Here is a 16611-nt window from a genome sequence, read left to right as displayed (position 1 = left end):
TGTCTGCCCCCAAAGCAGGTGGCCGCTCTGCATGAACCACAAGGCCCTACTCCTGGGAGGCCGACCAAGACGAGCAGTGAGAAGCAGAAACTGCACCCCAAATCCAGTGGCTGGATCTCTATTCTGAAGTCAGAAGCATATTGACGTGATTTCTGATGGAGACAATGGATCACTAGGTACGTTTGTGTGTGTGTGTGTGTGTGTGTGTGTGTGTGTGTGTGTGTGGTATGTTATGGCCTAGTAGGTGTCAGGGGTGTGTGTGTTTGTGTGGTGTGTTATGGCCTAGTAGGTGTCAGGGGTGTGAGTGAGGTGTGTGTGTGTGTGTGTGTGTGTGTGTGTGTGTGTGTGTGTGTGTGCAGTGTGTGTCACGTGTGGTGTATGTGGAAGGTTGCTACATGGGTCGTCAAGTCTCTACATACAGTCACAGAATACACCCATGTAGCTGTGTGTGAGTTGGACACTGCATTGCATCACCCCCATGTGTAGGGTCAGGATGAGGAACACACATCTAGACTATACACGTGGGATCAATAAAAATGAAGTGTGTGTCTTCTTCATGGCAGTATGAGGGCATATGTGTGCGTGTGTGTGTGTGTGTGTGTATGTGGTTGTATGTGGGTGTATGTGGCCATATGTGGGCATATGTGGGCGGGGATGAATGGCCACAGCCCACGGGTATGTGCTTCTGATGCAGGTGCATCTCCTTGGGTCCCTTGCTGTGCATGACAATTGATGTGCAGTGACTTCAGCCTCTGTCCCCTCACTGATTTCCCTGCTTTGAGCTCCAGCACCACAGTCCCTTCTTCTAGAATGTGGCTGGGGGTTGGGAGGTGGGGGGATGGCTCCCACCTCACTCAGGTAAAACAGGTCCTTGGACTGTCTTCTGAGGCCATGCCCATCCTGTCTCTTCTTTGGACCTCCTCCTACCTCATAATATTCTCCTTCTTCCCTGGCTTCTGCCGTGCTGGCCTCCTGGCTCAGGACAGGTCTACTGCTCCCTGGAGCCTTGTTCCTGCTGTTCCATTACCTTCAGTCTCTCATCTCAGATCCCACACTACGCCACGGGCTTTCCATTGAAGGTTCCTTCCTCAGCAAGCTCTTCTTAACCTGTCCACCATCACTGGGCTTGGTGGGGGCGGGGATAAGAGTGGGGGCTTGGATTCTCTACCATGACACCAGCCCATACTCTGTCCCTCCCACAGCTCCCAGAGTTCAGACCCCAAACTCCCCTGGCCTTGCCTGCTCCCTGGACACTGGCCCCTCACAGTGCCTGCCTGGCCTCCCGGGAAGGTTCTGGTCCCTCCTTATCGCCACTCTTTCCCCAGGGCCTCTTTTTCCTTCTGAAATAGGAGCAAAGAATGGTGGGTGGTCAGGGTTTGCAGGTCTGTTCCCAAGACCTGCCACCTGCTGCCTACCTTGGTCACATGTCTTCTCTTCCTTCTCTTGACCCCAGAGATGAGGTGGGAGAGGGAAGGAGGGCTCCTGCTGCCAGGTACACAGGATTCTAGAACTTTCTTAGATGGGCATGGTGTGAAGCTGGACCATGAGCACCTGCTGTTTCCTTCCCACTCTGGTGGCTGGAACTTACTGAGCTCTTCTAACTTGTAGCTCATTATTTATTTTTAAAAGGACCAAAACAGGAAGTGTGGGGTGATGCCCTGCCCCCCCCCACCATTCCAGGAGTTCCTGTCACTGCTGGGTGATGGAGGACTGGATCTTTCTGGGCCGGTCCCCATGGTCAGCAGAAGCCCAGCATTGCTGTGGACACACAGAGGTACAATCATAGCCAAAACTGATATCCAAGCATCATCACCCCCATGCTCACACCAGACCTGAAGTAGGCCTGCCAAAAAGAAGCTGTGGCCTCCACTGGTCACACACTGCCAAGGGCTAGTCCAAATTTAGGGCCAGTACTGACTCCACATCCCTGTGTAGGGAGTCGCAGGGCCCACTGAGGTCCCTTCAGCCCTCTGTCATGTCCCAATTGGAGGCAGTTCCCCAGTGAGCGTTCTTTCTTTCCTTGCTTTGTTTATCTAAAACAAGGGCTCACACTATAGTCTAGGCTGGCCAGGAACTCAATATCCTCCTGCCTCAGCCCTGAAGTGCCACCATGCCCAGAAGATGGGCTTTTTCTTAAATACATTGTATTTGATCCCAAAAGACCAGAGGGCTGCAACCTGCCCACCTCAGGCAGGACCTGATCACCACTGACTGGCAGACTGGTTATAGATCACTAATTGGTGAATTCCAGAAGGGCAGGACCTTCTGGCTTGGACATAAAGCATCTAATACAGAAGTATTCAATGAACAGGCTCATAAGCTTTAAAAGCAAACCCAGCACTCTATGGATGCTGGAGAGATGGTTCCGTTTAAGACTATTTGCTGCTCCTGTAGAGGACCCAGGTTTGGTTTCCAGAATTAACATGGTAGCTCACAACTGCCAGATCTCTCTAGTTCCAAAGGATCTGATGCTCACCCTCTTCTGACCTCCTCACAGACATACTTGCAGGCAAAACACATGAAATACACATGAAATAAAAATGAATAAAGTCTTAAAAACAAAACAAAACAGAATCTGAGCCAGGCATGGTGGCACATGCCTTTAATTCCAAAACTCATGAGGCAGGCAGATCTCTATGAGTTCAAGGTCAGCCTGGTCTACAGACCCAGCTTCAGGCCAGCCAGGGCTACACACCGAGATTCTGTCTCAAAATAAACAAGCAACAGAAGAATACAAAACAAAACAAAAGCAGAATTCTGGGCTGTGGATGTGGTTCTGTTGGTATACTCTGACCTAGCATGTGTGAGGCCTGGGGTTCCAGTCTCAGCATCACATAAACAGGCACAGTGGTGTGTGGCAGTAATCCCAGCACTCAGGAGGCTGAGGAAGGATTGGGAGTTCAAGGCTAGCCTCAGTTATTTTGAAAAGCCCTAGTTCCCAAAATGAACTTCTGGTTTATCTCTTCAGCCTTTTCCTCCGAATTGCTACGGCACCCACCCTCCCCAGTAAGCTCCCTGGGGGCCACCTGGGAGACATAGCCAGCTCAGGACTCGAAAGGACAAGGGCTATTCATTTCTTTCTGGGGACTGGGGCAGGGGCTTGGGGGACAAAGTCATCTCATGTGACTCACATAGTAAGAAGGGTCATGGTGTCCCCAGGGGAGTGACAAGGAACAGAGAAAGTGACGGTTGTGAAGGATGGTTGTTAGGGCAAGCAGGAAACACACATTTGGTGCAGCCCAGCCCCCCCCCCTCCACCCTAGGTGGGGGACCAGGTAATCCAGGCCCAGATGCAAGTACCAGTTTGCTTTCTAAGAGCTGAGTGCCCCATGGCCTCTTGAGATGCGGCAGAGCCTTGGAAAGAAGTCAGGACTGCTAGGCTAGGCCTGGCTTAGTTGGCCTCTGGCTCTGGGAAGCTCACCCAGGGCTGCCCAGACCCAGGGACTCTCAAGAATGTTCTTGACAGCATCTTTATTGTCTTTATTTCCAGTTGATCTCACTTCTTTTTTAAAATTTATTTATTTATTTTATATAAGTACACTGGAGCTGTCTTCAGATACACCAGAAGAAGGCATCAGATTCCCATTACAGATGGTTGTGAACCACCATGTGGTTGCTGGGACTTGAACTCAGGACCTCTGGCAGAGCAGTCAGTGCTCTTAATCACTGAGCCATCTCTCCAGCCCTGATCTCACTTCTTGATTCTGCCAATCTCATTCTACCCCCAAGCCACCCCTACAGGGCCTTGTGGCAGCATTTTCCTGAGCCACGGCAAGCCACAGAAGCTGCAGTTCATGCTTGCTGAGCAGGGATCTGGTATCAGACCTGTTGCTTTCTCTACATACAGAACCATCTTCACAACAGACTGGGGAATCGGCCGCCCAGCTGTCACCCCAGCTCACAGACGGGGAAACTGAGGCCCAGAGCAACAGTCTGAACTCTAAGGAGCTGGCAAGTGAACTTCTGGAAAGAGCCAAACCTCTCAGCACATTCCCAGCTGAGCGATCTGTCTAGGGCCATGTGAAATCCCAGTTACCCCAGCCTGGTAGGAAGAGTGTGTCTCTTTGCCTTGATGGGAAGTCAGATGTGTGGTCAAGGGTGATTTGGAAGCAATATATTATCCACAGGGCTTTGGTGCTCTTAACTGCAGGCTAGATGCTCCATCCAACCGGGTTCAGAAGTTAGAGAACACCCCACCTCATAGACAAAGTATTTAGATTGCTCCAGGGAATTAAGGACTGCTTAATTAACTAAGTCATAAGCTTAGGTGATCAGAAGGGACATGGACCCCAGGACTTGGGCTCTGTCCTCGACCTGGCTCTGCTCATTGACACAGAATGGCTGCTGTTGCTCCGAACTTCACAGTGAAGCCTCACCCTGACTCTCCCATCTGCTTCCCTCTTCTCTCTCCCTCTCTGAAGGTCTCCCCTCCTGACCCCACCCTGTGTTCCTTTCTTTCTCTCTACACAAGCAAGCCAGCTCTCCTAGAGACACCAAGTTCCTGAATGTTCCTCGGTGCCATCTTGAATTGATCACCGTGGGTATCCACTGAGCTCACAAGAGGTCTCCCCCAGGATTCACAAGCAGGACTGCCTCTGTCCTGGGACATATGGAGACATCCAAGGCTATCACAGTGCTGGGCAAGGTGTGTCATTCACATCCTTGGTAGAGGCCAAGGAATGCAGAAGAACCTATCCAAGGAGAAGGCCAGGAATGTCAGCTCTAGACATCCAGATACAGAGGCTCAGCATCCCCAGGTGTATTGTGTGGTCTAGTGTGGTAGGGCCTCCTGCCCTGGTGTGCCCAGCAAGCTTGCTTTACATGATCCTGCAGAGACTCACAGAACAGTCTGCTGGGAGCTGGGCCTCACTGAGCCTGAAGGAGGGGACAACTCTTACTGTCCATGGTGAGTGCCAACACTGGGAGACAGCCCTCCCCAGCACCAGGCTCTCAGTGTATTCCAATGGAAGAATGCCTGAAGATGCTGAGGCAAGGTGGGCAGGGAGATAGGAAACACTGTGTCAATCCTGTGCCTCTCGGAATTCTGGGAACTATACACACCAGAAACCCAACCCAGGGTGAGTTTTAAGTACAGAGATTTGAGGGGCTGGAAGACATAGGTGGAAGTCTTGGACCATACGTCTTAAGACCTGAGAGTTCTAGCTCCAGAAGACACACAAGAAAAGCAGAGCGTGGTGACACACGCTTACAACCCCAGCATTTGGGAGCTAGAAACAGTGGGCCCCCAGGGGCTTCAGGCCAACCAGACCAGTCACATCAGAGAGCTCTGGGTTCAGTGAGAGATCTTGTCTCAAAAACTAAGGTGGAATGAACCTGAGGAAGACTCCTGCCATTGACCATAAATATACATGCATGTCTAACTGCACATACGTGTCCTCACATACAAACATACGTGACCTTTACACAAAAAAAAGAAAAGAAAGACTGAAAAAGAAAATATACTGGTTTAGTTCTGAGGTGTTCAGACTAGATGGCTTCAGGGACAGCTGGATCCAGGAGCTTCTGATTGTGTTTGGGGGTTGGGCTAGCTTTTGTGCGTTGGTGGTGATCTCAGGCACCTGTCTACCCTCAGTGACACAGTGGCTACCGTTGCACTGGCACAGTCACTGCCTTGAGGCAGCCTCTAGTCTTCTCCCCAGAGGCTCAGAAACGAACCCTGTGCTCAGCTCTATACGGGCCATTTCCAACCCTGGCCTGGGGCACTCTCAAATGCCAGGTCTGTTTTGAATCTCCTTACATGGTTTAAAAATGTGCTGAAGGGGAGGTGGCACCTCAGAGAACAAGTCAGTGCCTTCTCCAACAAAGACCTCTCTGAGCCCCGCATGACCTCTGGGGGAGGGGAGGGGCTCATAGTGTCTGAGAGAACAATCGGGCAGAAGCAGATGTGTTTCTGGAAATAAGGAGTATCCCCTTGGCTGACCACATGGGGCTGAGGTGGCAGAGGACAGGTGAGGTGGAATCTGCCCCAGCCAAAGCAATCACCCCTAGTCAGGTGGAAGCGGGGGGGGGGGGGGGGGGTTAAGAATTTTATACATAGAAGAGGTGGGGTCTAGAATGGAGTTCACTGAGGAAAGAATAAAAGGAAAAGCCATCACAGGGATAGACTGGGAGGACACTGGAGAGGGTTCAGAGGACACTGATGGCAGTGGCAATGGCAGGTAGCAGGTGACAGCTCTCATTTTTTTGCCTCCATTGTCTCAGCCCAGCATCAGAGCTAAAGAAAACAAATACCCTGATGTCTGCTGTGTCCCTGCATCCTAAAGTCCTGCCACCTGCCCTGAGCCGGCTCCTCACATACCCACCCAGCCCCTTCAGGGAAGCCTGTTGCCTGGACTGTCAAACACAGCTGAACCTCCCGTTTCCCACCTGCCTGCACTCCCCACCCCTCAGTTCCCACTGCCCCACCCTCAGGCAATTCCAGGATCTTTGTGCAAGTATCGCCCACCCCTTATACTTGAAGCTGAAAGGCTAGTCCTTCATGTGGTGTTTCTGCCCTTAGGCCTGCTCAAACATGCCCAGAATGATCTGATTCCTTCAGCCTGGAGCCCATGATTCCGACCTCCTGGCTTTCCTGCTCTGTCCTCTCCACGAGCCCCATACCATCAACAGATCAGGAGTGCTGAACTAGCCCCATGCCTTGGCAGTCATCAAGAAGTAACTCTGGCCACCTCACCTCCCCTGAGCCACCCACAACACCCAGGCATGAGGCAGTCCAGAAGAGTAACAAGCCAGAAGAGGCAAGGGGACAGTAGCCTGGGCCACCTGAGTGCTCTTGGGAACAGGAATACCAGGTGAGGAGGAAACCCCAAAACAGGGGCCATAAGCCAGTGACACATGGTAGCCCTGGGAGGCCACCAAGGGATCTTTAGTTAGGGCTTCTGAGGGTGTATGTCCCACCCTTAGGGCTCTCTGTTTGCTGTCATAGGCAGTTGGACTAAGGTCCCAGTGATTCAGGATATCATTAAAGCAGAGACAATGGAAGCCTCTGGTGATCATGGACAGATGGGTAAACTGAGTCACAGATCCCTCACAGGAACAGAGAGCTGCCACAGATCTTCTGCCTGCATCAAACTCTTGGCCCAGGAAGCCCAGACAGACCCAAGAGAGAGGAGGTGAAGTGAGTGCAAAACTCTTCTGTCCTCAGATACACAGCTTCCACAACCAGGTAGCCGGCCCCGCTCCAGGCCCCGCCCACTGCATCACCTGATAGACACTCACCTGCAGCAGTCCTGGTCTTGCATATCTCAGGCATGTCAGTCATAGACTCCCTCAACTAGCCTCAGGGCCAGTGAGGAGTAGGAGCCAAAAGCCAGGACAGTTTGGAGAACACCAGAGCTAACGGGCTGCTGTCAGGGTCAGCAGTGACCAGGTACTTTAGTGAGACTGAAACCATCATTCCCATTTGGCAGATGAAGAAACACCACAAAGAGGCCAAGTGGCTTGCCCTGGGTCACACAGCCATTCAATAGCAGAGACAAAAGTTGATCCAGGCCGGTTGACTCCAAAGTGCTCAGTCCTGTCTTTAGTGAAGGCTTTACCAAGACTTTGGGACAAGAAGGGACCTGGGGAGGGGAAGGCAGCTGAGAATGTTAGGTCATCTCCTCCTCCAGCTTCAGAAGGTGTGGTCCCTCCCTGACCTCAGATGCAGTCTCTACAAAATGGGCAGCTGTCACTCCTGTCCGGAGCACAGGTAATATGTAACAGTTTCTTCAGAGATTGAAACATTCTATCCTGCCTGGAAGCTCCTTAAGCAAGAAAGTAAATAACTCAAGATAACTTCAGGAAGTCCCTGAAACTAAGAAGATCCACTAGGCCGGGCCCTGCCAGAGTAAGTAATACAGCAGAGAGTCAGCCTCAGAAAGAAAGCTGAGCTGCAAAGAAGACTAAGACCAGACCAACTGCCTGGAAGAGGTTTAGACCTGGAAAGGACACTCTGCAACCTGTTGAACTGCTTGCAGGCTGTGCAGTGAGCTCCAGGATCCTGGCGTTGAGAGCCGTCACCCGTGCTGGGTGGGCTTTGGTGATGTAGCTGTCTTTGAGTCATTGCTGCTCCTGTGAATATAACTCCTCCCCCGTAAGTGACCCCAATAAAGCTCACTGGTTCACCAAGTTGGACTTTGGTGGTGTCTGTACTTTGGTCTATCTTGAGTTCCCTATGTGGGGGGAGTAGATGATGTGACATGTCTTCCCAGCAGGTTTGTCAAGTGACACCAGGTACCCTGGCTTGCCGTGGGCAGCTTGGCTATCCCGTGAGCTTGGCTCCTTGCTGATCCACAGCTAGAAGCCATAAGACAACTGTCAGATGACATTGAGCCAGCCCTCTGTGACTGCATCTCAACTTAGGACTGTGGCCTATGGGTAGGCCCAATGTCTTCTCTCTGTTCACCGTTTGGTCTCTGAGGTGCTCCACAGACAGACACAGATAGGTGAGCACATGACGGACCGACTGAACACAACCAAAGCACTGAATCGTATGTGCAGGCAGCCAAACACACATGCCAGCCCCAGACACAAAAGAGGCCCAGGCCACAGGCCTGCTCAGACACACCTTCCACAGGTGTGCGAGACCTGCGTGGGCACACTGAGACAGACACACAGGAGCCACAAGGCTAGACCCACGCACACATCACCCTCAGGCACCGGAACCCCTCCTTGCCAAGTGACTTGGGACATGGGCCACCACAGCCAGCCCTTCCAGAGGACAACGCCTCTCTCTCACCAAGGTGCACACAGGAGTCATTGTCAGTTTGGCGAGGGCGGTAAGGCACCTCCTCACAGGCTCCCGGCAGGTTGGTCCCCAGCGGGGGTGGAAGTTGGCGGGATCTCCTGCCTGCCCAAGGCACCCCTCTTTCAGAGCACCCTGTCTCTTCCTGTATCCCTGGCCACCCCCTCCCCATTCCTTGTCACTGTCCTTGTCTCTGACTGACTCCTCAAGGGTCTGTGGGGCTGATGACAGGGCTTTGGGCTGTGTGAATGGGCTAGCTGCTTCCCCACTCTGGCTGGCTGCTAGCTCACAGGACAGTTAGAACACAGGCAGTATCAGGAGTTGAGTGTAGTCAGGCCCTGGGCGGCTGGGCTCTCATCCCTGTGCTGCTTCCTGGCCACTGGCCTTGGAGGCGGTAGCCATTTTCTTCTCAGAGAAGATCACTTGCTCAAGGGCTAGCAGACAGCAGACACTCAGTCCAGACTGACCACAATTGGACAAAGGCTTCCTCCGTTCTTTCAGTCCCTTTGACTGTTCCAGGCTAAAAGGCTTACTGTATGCCACTCAGGGGCCAAGCAGCACACCCTAGGCTGCTCTATCCGGCCAGAGCACTGTGGCATGCTGGTAAGATGTTTGTTGACTGAATGGCAGATGGTGATTGAGAGACCATCTCTGAAACCCAGGGTTACCAGCTAAAAGTGGCCAGTGGGTAGGATTAGCCCCTTGGGCACTGTGACACCCTGCCAGAACTGTGGCGTGTAAACAGGGATATCTGTGATTCTGAGCAGAACACAGGGATGGGGCAGACAGAGGGGTCCTTTGCAGAAGTACCCCTTGAGGGGTTCAGATTGCTCCTCCCTGAGGCTGGAGTCCTCACACGGACTCCTTCAATCAGACTCATCGAGGCCTGGCTCCCTTGTCAGCTGTCCCAATGGTACCTACCTGGGCACAGGTCCGCTGCCTACCCTAGGGGTGGCCATCCACTCTTCTGTCAGACAGGAGTAGCACCCTCCCCTCAGGCTCACAGCCACACATGGCCATGTGTTGTGTGTGCCCTTCTGTAACCTCCAGCTGGAACAAAGGCCTTTAGATTCTCCAGTGTATACAGTAAGCATCAATGCATGGCTTGTTATCCTTTAAACAGATTGATCTCACCTATGATCCTGTCCCCCTTTTCTGGAATCCCTTTTAATCTTTGTCTACCGAACTCCTATTCAAACTTCAAGACCCTGTCAGGGTGTTTAAGTGAGAAAAGTGGGTGGAGCAGAACCAAGTAACCAATAGAGTGGCCATTAGTGCTGCTCCACAAAGACACTGCGAAATCCACCACCATGTTCCCTATTGTGACCCTTCTGTGGCCATTTTACCTGGTGTTTCAAATGCTGCTAGTCCTTGATCCCCCTGCCTCCTTGTTTTGAGACCTGGTCTCACAATGATACCCACGGTCTCTTGGAACTCACAGAGATCCTCCTGCCTCTGCCTCTCGAATGTTGGAGTTAAAAGCACGGGGTGCCATGTCCAGCTTCAGCTTGAATCACATTTTTTAAGGTTGTGTCAGGGGCCAAACAGAGCCATCGGCTCAGCGAGCCAGGCCTCAGAGGCCTTGCTATCAAGTTGGCGTGAGAATGTGTTGAGAAGCAGTTTCTCCTGTCATCTCCCTCATATCTGTCTTGTTGCATGCAGCAGCATCCGCCTTGGGAGCAGCCCACTGGCAGCTATGCCAGGGGACAACAGTCAGAGGTGCTGCCCCAGCTGCTAGCCCACACCAGACAGCTCTGCCCAGAGCCCGGGAGAAGCCAGGGCTCACCATGGGGCTGTGCAGCCCTATGCCTTTGGTTCTCTAAGAAGAATGAACAAAGAAACTGAGGCAACGCCAGGCCTGCTGGAGCCAAGAGGCTCATGCTGGAAAGTCCCTGCTCTCCGGGACCTGGCTGGGTGCCGTGTGCAAGGCCATAAGGGCTCCTGGTCTCTGAGACTCCACCAGCTCCCACACTTCCTGAGAGAACTTTCCAGAGGCAACATGGAGGAGGCCCTTCCCCGGGAGCTAGGGCCTCTGTGCTGTAAAGGTGTTAGGGTCAGAGCCCGGGCCCTGCCGGCCCTGCTCAGCTGGGCTCAGTCACCTGTGCCTGTATGCCAGTTAAGGACACAGTTGTACAGTCAGAGTAGAAAGGGGTCTTGTCATCTGTTAGGTTTAGGCAGAGAAGGACAAGAGGCCTGCAGGGCTAAGCTGTCCTGGTCATGGTGTGGCCTTGTCCCTTCCTGACCCAGCCTCTCCCACAAGCTGGTCTGACAGAAAACCTCTTCCTGGGAAACAAGCCTTGCCCCTCTCTCAGCAGAAGATTCTGGGGTGAAGGGGGAAGGATTCTAGTTTCTTGGGGCTTATTGTGTTAATGATCTGATGGTCCAAGGACACCTGTCTCTTTAGAACGTCCTCTTTTTCTGCAGGACAGTGACAAGCAGGGCTGCAGGGCAGAAGCCCGGGCCTCTCAAGGGTCTGAAGGTCCCTTGGCCGAGTGTCTCTCAGCCAGATCCCAGAGCAGTTTGTCCTGGGTCCCTGCATGACATCACCTTCATGTTGGGGGCCAGGACTCGCTTAGGTGCACACTAGAGCCTCAGCCACTATGAGCTGGCAACCTCGGCTCCTTGCCTGCTTCACCTATCAAAGTGATTTAGCATACCCTGTGCCATCTTAGGCAAGATGAGAAGGCAGGGGAATGCCCAAGCGCTTCCTGCCTGTGTGATGAATGACACCATCTCCCTCTTCCCTTATCACAGAATCACATCTATTCATGCAGCAAACCCTGGCAAGCCTGCCTTGAACTCCGGACTCTGCCCTTCAGAACCCACGGAGGATGGTGTGAGATAGTCTCCTTCAAACTGTTGGGACAAACAGGGGCAGCAGCTGTGAAGAGCACAACGTCAAGGCTTCGGGGAGCACGTTAGAGCAGGGTGGCGGAGGTCTGCTCAACTCCAGAGGAAGCCCAGTGGGTATGCCCAGGAAAGACAGTTGATGAAAAGGCCCCGAGGCAGGGGGCCCACAGGCCGAACAGAGTTAAGCCAGTGTGGGTTTGAGGAGAGGAACTAAGACCCAATAACAGAGCTGGAACTGAAAGAGGTGAGCGGGAACCCAGGGCAGCCTCGGGAGCACCAGGCTGGCAGAGAGAACACCAGCTTTTTGGTCAAGAAAGTAGGAGCCATGTATCTTGAGCAGAGGAAGGCCCTCACGTGACCTCTCCATTACTGCCTCTAGAACTGAGAGACTTATGGAGGCATCACTCAGCCGTCTCACAGACAACATGGCCGAACTCTGAGACTCCCCAAAGCCAAATCCAACAAATGCCTATGGGGTGTGCATATGTCAGGAGGTCAGGCTGGCCAGTGAGGAGGCTTTGGAGACGGTTCTTTCTCTGGACTCTCCTGGCCCTGCAGGCCACCTACCCCTCACCCTAAACCATCCACACAAAGTCACATGGAGAGCGGAGCCCCCTCCCCTGAGTGAGCGTGTGTGTGTGTGTGTGTGTGTGTGTGTGTGTGTGTGTGTGTGTGTGTGTGGCGTAGATTTCCAACAGTGGAATAGGAGCAGCCACTTAGGGGGTCCCTGGGGCTAATAGAGGGGAGGCAGGCAGGGACAGGGGCCCTGGGCCGGGGCTCCAGCTTCCTAGTTTAAGAAACTTGCTTTCTATTTCTTGTAAAAGAAAGAGGAATCGTCAGGGAGGTTTCGCTCTGAGCCAGCCGCTCTCTTTCCAGTAACTGAGAGCAAGGACCCCTCCTCCACTGGGCTGGGACTGTGGTCGGTGACACCTGGGACTCAGCTTCTTCCCCTGCCCTCTGCAGGGCCTGTGGTATTTGGTTTTCCTTCAACACCAAATAGAAACCGGCCTGTGAGGCTCTCCTTGCTGCGGTTGGGGAAGAAGCTGGCTTAGGCGCCTGGCTGGGGCCGTGAACTTCTGCAGCTAAAAGCAGAGCTGCTTTTCAGTAAATACCATCACCGGAAAAGGAAGCCTCTGCCACTGTTACCACACCTTCTCCAGCCGCTCCAGGGCTAGGGAAGGGGAGGGACCCCAGCCCCATCTCTCCCAATGGCGCCCCACTTCCCCAGCCACCTGTGGTGGCTCTGACTGGCTAATGGATCCAGACATGGGACACTGAGACCCAGAGCACCCCGAGGCACCTGGACCTGAACCTGGAACCTCAATGGTTGCTGACTCAGCATTTAAATGTTTCTTCCTGTCCAAGCCCCGATATGTTGGGGTCTTAGTGGATGGAGCTACAGCTGGAGAGGAGACAGTCATCCTCCAGCAGCTTTGTGAAGATCTGGGGGTTCCCTCCCACCAGCTCCACCTGGCCACTCTGTCTCATCGGCTCCGTAATGGAGAGAGCTCCAGGTCACTCACCGCAAGGGGAAGCTGGGTTTGGTTTGCTTGCTTGTTTGTTTTTCCAGACTGGACTTCTCTGTGTAGCCCTGACTGTCCTGGAACTTGCTCTGTAGACCAGGTTGTTCTAGAACTCACAGAGATCCCTCTGCTCCTGCCTCCCATGTGCTGGGATTAAAGGAGTGCCCTACCTCCTGGGAAGTTAGTTTCTTTCTTTCTTTCTTTCTTTCTTTCTTTCTTTCTTTCTTTCTTTCTTTATTTATTTATTTTTTGGTTTTTCGAGACAGGGTTTCTCTGTGTAGCCCTGGCTGTCCTGGAACTCACTCTGTAGACCAGGCTGGCCTCGAACTCAGAAATCCGCCTGCCTCTGCCTCCCAAGTGCTGGGATTAAAGGCGTGCGCCACCACCGCCCTGCTATTTTTTTATTTATATTTTTACATGCCTGTGTCATATATATGTCTGTTAGTGTGTGTGTTTGCAAGTCTGTAAACTGCATGTCATGCGGTGGAGAAAGTGTGCGTGCACGCCTGAGCATGCGCGTGCATGTGTGAGCATGAGGAGATGCACAGTTAATGTCAGTTTCTTCCTTGGTCTTTCTCTACTTCGTCGAGTCAAGGTTTCTCACTGAACCCAGAGCTCACAGACTCAGCGAGTCCAGCCAGCCTGCCTAGGGGACGGGGTGGAAGGGGATGGTGGTGTTTCACCAAGTGCTCAGATTAAAGGCAGCCACCATTCTTGCTAAGTGTGTGTTCTGGGGATCTGAGCTCCAACCCACTGAACTGTCTCCCCAGTCCTTCAAGGCCAGCTTTCCCCCCCACCCCCCATAGGGTTTCTCTATGTAGCCCTGGCTATCCTAGACTTGCTTTGTAGACCAGGATGGCATCAAAATCAGAGAAACCCACCTGTCTCTGCTTCAGGTGCTTGGATTACAGGCATTTGCCACCACACCCAGCAAGGCTAGCTTTAACCAAAGGACTCAGGCATGGCTCCGAGGAGCAGACTGAGTTTGTCACTAAGACAAGGCCACTCTCCTGGCAAAGCCTCTGTCAAGCAGGGGCAGTGGATCCATTGTTCACGACAGTTGTGAGAATAAGAACTCAAGGGTTCATCCTCTGCGATGTCCCCATGGCCCCAAAGAGGACAGACCATGATGAGGCTTCCTGAGAGCCGGAACCTCTGAGAAGTCACCTGCAGACTTCTCTGCACCAGAGTCTAGAGTGTAGGCAAAGGCCGGGAAGTGGACCCACTCAGCAGCTTTGCCCTGGAGGAAGATCTCAGGGAACCCCAGACCTTGATTCATTGGAGACTTCTCAAAGACATCCTGAGGCCAGGCCTCCGTAGTCATGGCCTGATCTACAGCAGCATTCCCTGAGCAGCTGCTGGAAGTGAACGCTTGCTCTGTATATTTCAATAGCAATCCCACCACAAATGGGGAAACTGAGGCCTGAGGAGAAGACAGGCAGGATACAATGTGACCCCATCAACATCCCTCAGGTTTCTGAGATGCCTCTGTGTCCCACAGTTACAGCGATTCTCAACGGGTCCTAGGCAGAGAGGGTCGCGCAGTGTCTTTAGGAAACACCCCCTTCCAGGATTATCACAGACTTAAGTGCCCTTCCCCTGGTCTGGCCATGACATCCAACAAACCCACAATACATTACCCCTACCAGGACCCCTATGGTAACATCATGGAGACCCAAAAACATTCCGTTCCACAGAAAGTCCCCCCACTCTGCTCTTCCCTAACCAAACCCACTTCCCACCCCAACCCTGACCCTGGCAACCACTAATCTGTTCTCCATTTCTATAATTGTGTGGTTTCTAGAATGTTCTATAAATGGCATCACACAGTGTATAACCTCTGGTTTTGGCTTGTCTGGCTCAGCATAATCCTGTTTGCTGTGAGCTTCGAGAGCACTTTTCTCACACATGGAGTGGTGCTCTGTCAGCGGGCCCATGGTCATGTCACCTGCAGCCACAGGACAAGGAACTGCCTTTGCTGATCTCCAGGCAGGGATTTGATCTGTATGCCGCAGGTTGAGTTAACACAAATTCCAACTGTGCCCAGGGTGCCCATGTAGCGCCCCTAGGCCACTTTCAGTCCATCACTTTGAACACATGACCACGTTACTGCCACTCCAGGACCTCGAGTCTCTATTCCCTGAGTTTGGGGTCTTTTGTAAACACTTATGCTGCCCGTGATATCTGACTAATATCACAGACGCTCCTGCACGAAGGATGGTGCACCCTTCTCCCCTACTCCCTCCCTTCTGCTCAGTCTCTTGTTCACTTCCTGTTTCGATGGTTATTCTTTGCCACAGAGTCTAACTGGGTACCCAAGTTGGCCTAGAACTTTCTATGAAGCCCAGGCTGGCTCTGAACTCATGATCTTCCTGCCTCAGTCTCACAAGAGATGGGAGGTCCATGCCACCATGTCCAGCATTCTGTTTCCTTGGTCCCATGTAGACCAGGCTGGCCTCAAGCTCCCTTCTGCATGCACTTCAGAGTGTTGGGATTACAGGCATGCAGCGCCACACCCAGCTGGCTTTACTTTTTAACTGATGAGTTTGTGTGTAAGGCCAGCACTCTACCATGGAGCCCCACCCTAGGTTCTGCTGTGCCATCTTTATAATGAGGCTTTAAAAGAATATAATCAGTGAGGCCACTGATCAAATTTCCCTGTGTGTTTGTGTGATGTGTGTGTGTGTTCATGTGGTGGTATGTATGTGTGTGATGTGTGTGTACATACGATGGTATGTATATGTGTGGTGGCACATGTGTATGTATGTGTGTGTGCATAGGTATGTAATATGTGTGTGCGTGTGTGTGTTGTGTGTACATATGTGTGTGGTGTGTGTATGCGTATGGCGTGTGTGTATGTGTGTGTTGTGTTGCATGTACACTGAGAGAATATATGTGGTGTGCATGTGTGTATGTGTGCGTGAGTACGTGTATGTGTATGTGGTGTGTGTATATGTGTGTGTGTGGTACATGTGTGTATGTGTGTGCATATGTGGTATGTACATTGTGTGTTGTGTTGCATGTGCACTGAGAGTGTATGTGTGGTAGTGCATGTGTATATGTGTGTGGTGTGTGTATGGTGTACTGCATGTGCACTGAGAGTACCACATGCAGACATGGTGGATGATGTCACTTGTCTGTCACTTGTCACTTGTCCTTCACCTTACGTGTTTTGAGGCAGGGCCTCTCACTTCCCAGAAGTGGTTTCAGCCCGGCCACCTGACCAGCAAGCCCTAGGGATGGACTTGTCTCCGTCCACAGTGCCGCGGCTTCGGGCATGCTCAGCCATGGTCAGCTTTTATCTGGGTGCTAGGGACCCGAACTCAGGTCTCCCCAGGCCCTGATCTCCCCTGTTCTCTGCCGTTCTTTAGGGCCTCACATCTAGGAGCTTCTTTCTCAGCCTTCCTGAGGCTGGTCCACTCCTCCTTTTTTCCCAACTACGCCTTTTCGTGTCAGTGTCTACCGTGTGTGTTTGAGAGGCCAAACTGGCTG

The 16611-nt window shown here is 52.5% G+C and overlaps 1 long non-coding RNA gene across 1 annotated transcript; it reads left to right on the top strand.

Annotated features, from left to right (window-relative positions):
• The first annotated feature begins 4426 nt into the window (after positions 1-4426).
• LOC143441516 (uncharacterized) lies at positions 4427-8111 on the top strand. Its single transcript, XR_013109018.1, has 3 exons — positions 4427-4906; positions 6521-6812; positions 6947-8111. It is a non-coding gene; the product is annotated as an uncharacterized LOC143441516 (long non-coding RNA).
• The last annotated feature ends 8500 nt before the right edge of the window (positions 8112-16611 follow it).

Source organism: Arvicanthis niloticus, chromosome 2 (assembly GCF_011762505.2).
Source record: "Arvicanthis niloticus isolate mArvNil1 chromosome 2, mArvNil1.pat.X, whole genome shotgun sequence".
NCBI lineage: Eukaryota > Metazoa > Chordata > Mammalia > Rodentia > Muridae > Arvicanthis > Arvicanthis niloticus.
This window is presented reverse-complemented; position numbering and strand designations above follow the sequence as displayed.